A 9,233-nucleotide genomic window follows, 5' to 3' on the forward strand; every position below is an offset into this window, starting at 1 on the left:
ATTGAGAAAATGACATTATAAGTGGTACAACTTTCGTAAGACGCTTCCTTTGATGTTATAACTTTTCATTCAATCATTTGAATGTCATAATTTTAAAAAAAAAATGTTCACTTTTATGATGTCGGTCACCAACGTGGCTTGCGGGGAAATGATGTTATCAAAACAATTTAGGAGCAATGTCGTTTGGCACTTTCTCACGCCAAATTAACGAATTGGGGCTAAATCCAATTCCAAACCTAACCCTAACCCACCTTTCTTCTCCATGGCCATTGTGATTGCTTGTGAAATGAAGGACAATGTCACGAGTCCCCTGCTCACCCTTTTAACCACGACCCCGAGTGCAGCACCTAGCCTCAAAGGGAAGATCTCCGATGTCAATACCTAAAATACCGGTCCAATGCCCACTAGAAAGAAAGCTACGTTACCACAAAATGGAAGGATTGCCATTGTGGCTGGCCTGAGGGATCGGTAGCGGTGCTGCCTCCAGCACCTTCGCTCCAAGGGCATCCTTTTACGGCACTTGCTGGAAAAAGACTTGCTGCCGTTGGAACTAATTTAGGATAAGGTTTAGGGTTTGAATTGAATTTAGCGCCAATTCATCATTTGGAGGGAAGGAAAGGGCTAAAAGTCTTCGTTTCTACACGGTTTTGATCATACGATTTCTCCGACCGGTACAGGTAAATAGACAGGCACTGAAGATGGAGGAAAAGGCCCCTGTAAGAGGCCCATTTACATCCCTCCCATTCGTCAAATTATATTTTGGGCATTAATGGCATAATAGTCTTTGGGTCACTATGAGATTAACAACATGTAATGAGCCACAAATCTTTGAAAGAGTGAACCCCATAATAATTTTTAACTATTCGTTATTTATTTTTCTGTGATCTAAAACATGTTGTTAATCTTACAGTAGACTATCACTTAATCGTTTCTCTTATATTTTTTCAAGGTTTCTCATACCCTTTTTTTAAATATTTATTAGGTATATATATAATGGATTTGAGGAAGGTTGTAATAACTAAAGCAAAAAAACAACTTTGCCCAAATACGAGTGCACGTGTGAAAACTTCAATCCCATCACATCATCCCAATAACCAATTTATTCGATCCCTAAAATGCAAAAAAAAAAAAAAATTCAAATCGAATGGAAATATTCCTATAGAAATTAATAAAAGCTATATATGGAAGGGCTGTGAAATTGTGAAAGAGATTCGGCAGAAGAGTCCAATACACAGCGCCCCAACCAGCCTTCGTAGGATGGACCATGTCCCAGAAGAAGCAAGCACCAGGATCCTCGCACAGCGTGTACATCTTCTTCCCGTTCGCGTCCACGTTCCCGCAGTTGTACTCCGTGCTCACCGCCATGCAACACGGCTTCATCGGATTCTTGAAGATCGTCGTATTCTCTGCAGAAACAAAGTCCGATGTCAGAGGCGAAGATTAACCGAGAATCGCATCTGTAGAATTCTACGTACGGATGACCCCCCCCGCTGAAAGGGCCATCGAGATCGACGATGACGAAAGTGGAAGGGCTAGTCTCCTTGTTCAGCTTCTCCACGGCCCCCTTCAGCTGCTCGTTGTGGTAGTCCACGAGCAGAGCGACAGTGTCGTTGCACTTCTTGAACGACCGGGCGGTGAACTGAGGGAGGCATCCCAAGGGTTGAAGAGCCGCTACCGCGATCTTCCTCAGGCCCAGCGAGTACACGCGCTTCATGTTTGCAGCGAGTTGATTCAACACCTTGTCGATGAAGTCTAGCAGCCCCTGTCAGTGTCGTGGAATTCTTACATATTGTATATCATACTGGAACGGAGACGTAAATAGCTTGTCTTCTGCAGCCGAAGTGTGATCGACCTCGACGCATCCTAACAACGAACCATTTTGCTAGGCACATGCACACCATATGGCTCCTTATTTTGTTCCTAGAGAGGCGTTGCTAGTTCTCACCGCAATTTGTGCCCAAGAGCTTGTTTGGGCCTCGTCCCTAGTGATGTCAACTTAATCTAACGAATAATTTAAAATAGACCTCTGAATTAAGTACCCAGGGGTCGCCATTCCTGGCCAGGTAAGTCTCGTCTCATTACTGGAGTTGGTGAAGAAGGCAACGGAAGATTGGGTGATGCCGTCTCCTATCAGGCTCTCGAAGCGGTCGATCTGGACCGTCATGTTTGGCTCGGAGCTCAAGGTGTTGAACACCCCAATTCCGCCGTAAGCAAAATTCGTACCGAGCCTGAAGTGTGGCGCGTTTGCTTTTGGCCACCATTCGAGTGGTAAGGGCGACATCACTCTGAAAAATTGAACTGGGAAAGAAGAAGAGGAATTGGAAATTAGAGTGCTAGCTAGAGTGCCTTGGGAATATTGAAGTACTGCTGGCGGAGAAAATGAAAATCTGTTCGAATCTCAGATCACTTGAGAATGTGGGGATGCAAGAAAGAAAGGAGAGCACGCTGATCCGACATGATTGAAAGAGCAAGGTGAGGAGGTTACGAACAAGTTTACCGACCGAGATAATCAGTGCGGACGAGGCTGTCGGAGAAACGCCCCGGACGGAATACCGGGGAAGGTCATGCCGTAAGGCACCTTCCATGACCTCGCCTCTGACTTGTTGTTCCCCGTGCCCGCGTACGAGTCCCCGGACACGAACAGCTTCGTCGCTCTGAAAGGGAGCTCGACGCAGTCAGGACAAGCGGGGGTCATGTCGATGATGATGGTGGGGGTGGTTCGGCAAGCCGTGAACCGCCTCGTGCCCTGCGAAAAAAACCAAGAAAGAGAAGCTATCACCACCAGACGCAACAGAATAAGAAGAAGAGGAAGAGCTTTGTAGAGGAATGAAGAAAGATTTAGGGAACCTGCGAGAAGAGAGAAGAGAATGAAGGAGAGAAGCAGTTCTTGAGTGGCCATAAGGAAAATAGAGAAGGTCAAAGAGAATGGAAGGCAAAATGGATGATGATACTGATACTGAGATCGAGCGGGGGGACTCTTGTTTATATAGTGGTTGAATCGAAGGCAGACGCCGAGGAAAGAGGTGTCTATGAGCGGTTAAGAAGATTTGAGAAATAAAATGAAACTAGGGTTAGATCTCATCTGGTGCAGTTGAATATACGATCTCTCTTTGTTACATAATGCATACCATATCTATCCCAATTTTGGATAGTTGGTCAATGTTTAAAATTATAATGATAAGATGGTGTAGATGTTAGATTTCACGGATTAAACTAAATGCATGTTGTATCGAAATTCATTAAAATGAAGTGGTGTTCCTCTCTCGAGATTATAGGAGATATTGTTCGAATTAGTAAAGTTGCTCTTCGGATTCTTGTAAGCATATCGGCCTATTTAATTCAATTTAGCGGCATCCTTCAATCTCGAAATTTAAAAACTCAATCCCTACACGTTTTAAATTTGTTTCAGATTACAACTATCCATATGAATGGTGACAGATTTTGGATTGCGTGACAAATGGATTACACCGATTACGTTATCGTATGAAAGTTCATTAACATGGAGATTTTTGAATTAGTAAAGTTGCGCACAAGAATTTGATAAGCATATGAGCCTACTTAATTCAATTTTGCGGCATCCATCAATTTCAGTTTTTAGAAACTCCATCCCTTATACGTTTTAAATTTGGCAATAATTGAAAGAACATATACAGTCCTAGAAAAATATTACCATTGATTTGGATAATTGATCGATATTTTAAACTATAACTACTCATATAAATGGTTACAGATGTTGGATTGCATAACAAATGGATTACACCTATCGTACAAAATTTCATTAAAATGAAGTTTAGTTGTTCCACCCTCGAGGTTATAGGAGATATTGTGAAACAAATGGGTTTGAGTTAATAAAGTTACTTTCAAGATTCGTACAAGCAAACGGGCCTATTTATTTTGATTTAGCAACATCCATCAATCTCAAGAATTAAAAACTCAATTCACTTTTGCATTTTTAAATTTTTAAAAAAGTGAAAGAACGGAATCGGAGCAAGTACATTATTCTATGAAAATTTAAAAACATGAATATTTCAGCAGCACTTTCGTTTTCTTTCTTCTTCTTTTTTTTTCTCATTAATTAAAAAGATAACTGCTCATTAAATAAATATGATATAACTAAGTTTCTGAAAGAACTCATAATTTGCTCGTATTACTCATGGTACAATGCAAATATATATACAAGGTATTCGTTAACATATTAGGAAAAGGAAAAATCTATAAAAAAAAATCCTCATTAGTCATAAGAGATATATACACCAGATATAGTGCTTGTCGCGACCTCCTTGCGAGCGCGGCACTCGGGAGGTGTCAACAGCGTTGACTAACAAACAAAAAGTAAATCCGAACTAATGATAAGAAATACGTACGTTTGGTTCCTTTGGGCGATTAAGATATATAAGTAATTTTTTATTTTTTAGACTGTGTAATAAATTTATTGCACAACCCACATCTATCACTATTTATTTGGATAGTTGATCAATATTCAAACTATAACTACCCATAAATAATGGTAGATTATTTGGATTGCGTAACAGATTGGTTTCTCTGTTGAAGTCCCAGGAGACATTGTGAAACAAATGGGTTTGAATTGATAGGATTACTTACAAGGTTCTTGTAATCATATGAACCTATTTAATTTGATTTAGCAGCAAAAAGAAAAAAGTAGCATCCATCAATCTCGAGAATTTAAAATCGATTTCCTATACTATTTAAATTTGTCAAAAGAAATTGAAAAAATGGACTCTAAGGGCACGAATGAAAACTATTCTCTTCCCCGGCTCAATAAAAATTTGTTTGATAAGTTATTCTTAAATTTCTGTTCCCGGCAGCCGGCGGCGGATGGACAACGGGCGGCGGATCGTCAGCAGGCGACGATGATGGGGGACGGCGAGCAACGAGAACGAAAGATAAAAAGAGTTGTTATTTCTGTTTTTATTCCAAAAATTGAAAAGTAAACAAAAATATATACTTCCCATTTCCATTACAAATCTATTTCTAGGCTAAAAATTTATCAAAATGAAAAAATGAGTTGAGTTGCCAAATGGATTTTTGTTCCAAACCTCTTCCGGTAACAAAAAAATAAAAAAATAAGAAAATATAATGATTATCATTTGTGCCCTAAATATTATATCATCACACGAGTAGCAATGCTATAATCGTTTGACATATTGTTCTTTTCGGTCCTACTGCTTCTCACAATGTGCACACCAAAAATGAAAATTACTTGTTTATTTCATGCAAATTTAAGAACGTGAAAAGGGCAGCGGCATTGCCTTTTTTTTTTTGCTTCTCACTAATTAAAAAGTTACCAGCTCATTTACTAAATACGGCGTAACTAATTTTCATTTGTCTTCTGTGTTGTCGTTGCTTGTCAAGGAGGTAAAACAATTGTGTGATCATAAAGGGCAAAAGCCACAAAAAATTCCAAACTATGCCCATTGTATGTGTCACGCCCCGAACCTGGGGAGCGCGCCAACATTCCTCCGAGGTCGTCAAGTATACGACATCCCAAGATTTGTCGCCGACCCAAACCGAACGCTAACGAATAGCGTAAACGGAAGCAAAACGAACTCTCCATACAACATGTAATCCAACGGAATAATAGAGAGACAATCGAAACACATCAACAAATACATTTTATAAACATAGCGTTAAACACAAATAAGCAATTACAAGTCTTACTAGAGGCCACCATCTAGACACCACTCATAACAAAAAGGATTGGGTGGTGAGTAAGCTTAACTCCTCTACAAAAGGGGTACTCCAAAAAGAGACGAGGAGAATAATCCCATCCTTAGATCATCACGGTACCCTGGTGGCATCTCCGGATCAGTCATGGTCGTGAGTCTGAAATGGTTTGATTATACAACCATGAGAACACTTATCAATAAGCAACTGCCTAAGTCTCGCTTAGGCTAACACGTACCTCTAGACAATCCTAAACGTGCAATTCTAACAAACAACATGCCATAGACAATCACAGGCGTCCTTACCTCGCCTTGGCACATGCACACGCCCTGCACGTTAGAATACCGCCATAACATGGCAATTCGCTCCTCGAGCACATAATATAATCACATGACGTAAACGTGCATAAAACGGTTATCAATCCAGACATGCTCAACAGCAACACAAGCACATTGCATTCCCCAATGCATAACACACGATTATAAACATCCAGATTATTAACGGCCCATTGGGCCACCGAACCCCCGCCGGTCTTCTGGCGTAACTAGGCATCGTCCCGCTACTTCGGCGACGGCAACGTCCGGAACCCCTGCCCAGACGGCATTCCATAAAGGAGCATCGATCCGGCCTCCACCGCGATCGGTAACGTCTAGAACCCCCGCCTAGACGGAACGTGTCGTGACCATGCACACACTCAACAACCATTACCGATTCTTATCTTTATGAATTAACCAAATGCCAACTAAGTCTGTACTCATCAATTAAAAAGCATCGCCTTTCTTTTGTAACAAAATCTCCGAAAAGTCCCCGAGAGAGAGAAAAACCGAGTATGCACAGAATCGGGGCCAAATGGGCAGTTGTGCAGTGACCGAAATCCGTCTGAAATAAATAGTAAATCAACTCCAAAAATTATGAAATTTGGATATGTTGTACAAAACATCTTGATGAACATTTCTTATGAAAGACTCGAAATCCAGTTCAAATGATAACTATGTCTTTTTGCCCTTAGAAGTCAGACAAAAAATCGGTTCCTTTGGACAGGTTACCCGTCCCCCAAAACACGTTTCACTCAGCACCCAAATCACCTTGGAAAATTCTGAAATTTTTATATGTTATAGACACAGATGTTCTTAAAAATTTTTGTGAAGGAATTTTGTTGAAATAAGGTCTGGAAAAATTTATAGAAAATCGGAAAGACCAGACGGTCGGGTGAACAGTAAATCCGGCAGACTCCAGACGATCCAAAGATGGACTTACGAATGGCCCTAATTGATCTCCAAAATTTCTGAATTTAAATTATGATATACCTCAAGATGTTGGGAACAAATTCCATGCAGAACACTTCCTCATATTCGGCCCACAATGATCACCAAAAAAAATAACAAAGCGCAGAGGTACAATAACAATCAGAAATCTGAGAATCATTAAACTTGCACCATTAAGCAAATCAAGCTTATACAACCACTAAACCAACTATCCACAACCCCTAATCCATCCCTAGACATGCCATTAGTAACCCACTAGCCTAACCAAGGAATAAGAAGTCACTTACCAAGGGTTTAAGCAAGAAAACCGGTGAACAGGCAAACTGAGCTCCGGCGGTGAACAGGGCTGGACGGGAAGCTCCGGCGACTTTCCGGAGACCAGGCTGGGATGGTTGGAATGAGCACAAGATGATAGTGGTCGGGGTACCAGGAGTGAGGCCTAAAGAGAGCGAGAAAGAGGGGAAAATGGGTGTTTTCCAGTTGGTTTCTGGGCTAGTTCAGGATTTTGTGAACAGTGCGCACTCCGGCGGCCATACAGGTGGTTGACCGGCGATTCAGGCGGCGAATCCGGTGGCGTCTGAACCAGAGAAGCAAGGCGGAGGTAATGGTGCTTGGAGCTTCGGCCGATTCCAAGGAGGGAGAGAGAGAGCTCCGGGAATGAAAAGAGAGAGAGAGGGTCAAAGGTCAAATATTATCTACTCACCCCACTCACATAAATCAAGGGCCAAGATCAACCTATCAATCTCATCAAAGATCCAAAGGCCACAAATGAATCTTCTAAGGCAAGATGGGGAAAATATCCAAGGGCAACTAAGGAATAAGCAAAAAGAAGAGGGGCAATTCTTGTCCAAATTTTCACTTATGGAGGGAAATGCAATTGTCCAAATTGCCCTTCAATATTTCAAAAGTGCTTAATTAACCTAGGGGCAAAATGGTCTTTTTCCACTCACGGTCCAAATTTCGATTTTTCTGATAATTCTAATCGATCTGATAGTTGGCCACGCTAAATGAGACGACGTCCGATAAATTAGTCATGGAAATCTTGAAAATTCGACATCCCAATTCGGATTCTAATTAATGGCCAAAATCCAACAATCGCGATTTTAGTGTATCTCAAACTAACGGGCGGCTTTTAGGAGTTACGCGTATCGACACGTGGCCGATGACATCGAACCACATCCAAGTTTACTTGAGCCATGGCGATCTCGGTTGTCATGTAATTGCGAGGGTCAATCACTAGTTCCGAAGGACACGATCTTTCGGATTAGGTTTAGGATCGTTCGAAACTCATACAATGGTTAAGCGGAATCACCCGCGTTCCGATCGTATAAGATTTGCGAATCGTTTCATGGCCATCCTTGGATCGGTCTCTAATGGCACAAAATATTCCCTCGTCAATCCTTATGGTCGAAGTGCCAATCCATGATCAACTTCTTAGGTCCATGTACTTAATTCCTAGCTAGCATTTTCCTAACGGTTAGTATCTCGAGAGTGATCAATTTCCGAGTGAGATTTTACTGAAAGTGCATCGAACAAATATTCATTTCATAAATCCCGAAAATGGGTCGAATTTCAGAATGTCACAATATGACATTTACTCTAAATTTTTTTCTGTGACACCAAAAATCCCAAACTTGTATCTATGTGACACATTTATCCTCCGTCAAAATTCTCAACGAGAAACGTAAAAAAATCTACCTACATGGATGCCAGAAAGCAAATAGTGTTAACATGCTGTCCACGGAACTTAAGAGAAAAAAAAAAAACAGCATTGTTTTGGCTAAGAAATTATTCAACAGAATTTTGACGGATGGTAAATGTGTCACTTATGTCGCAATTGACCCTCGGTTAAAGGCCTCACTTGGGTATACGCTAAGTCTAGGCTTGGGACTTAACTCGGACTCTCCCCAATCCATATCATATTGCGACTTGTAGTGTAGGTTTTTAACCTGCAAGTAATTTTTATCTAGTTAGATTATGGTGGATCAATTAGATACCTAGGTAAGGCAATGTAAGAATTGCTATACTTATGCAAACTAGAGATTAAATGAGTTCGGGGACTTGGTTACACTAGTTGAGTGATTAGTGCTCTTTCGGTGCATTTCAACTTGTTCATTTCAGAAAATATTTATTAGGCAGTTTGGATTGATTTTATGACCTATCTTCTAACATGTAAGGTGATTAAGCGAGTGCATAATCATTAAATTAACGATCAGCATACAAGATAAATATGCAACCAAAGGGTCTAATCCTAACTAAGGAGACAATATTCAATATATCACA

The 9,233-nt window shown here is 40.8% G+C and overlaps 1 pseudogene; it reads right to left on the reverse strand.

Annotated features, from left to right (window-relative positions):
- Positions 1–1,077: 1,077 nt before the first annotated feature.
- Positions 1,078–2,899, reverse strand: LOC115664443 (GDSL esterase/lipase At5g03610-like; annotated as a pseudogene).
- Positions 2,900–9,233: the final 6,334 nt, after the last annotated feature.

This window comes from Syzygium oleosum, unplaced genomic scaffold, assembly GCF_021117445.2.
Source record: "Syzygium oleosum isolate NSW1041296 unplaced genomic scaffold, Sole_v2.1 Sole_v2.49, whole genome shotgun sequence".
Taxonomy (NCBI): domain Eukaryota; kingdom Viridiplantae; phylum Streptophyta; class Magnoliopsida; order Myrtales; family Myrtaceae; genus Syzygium; species Syzygium oleosum.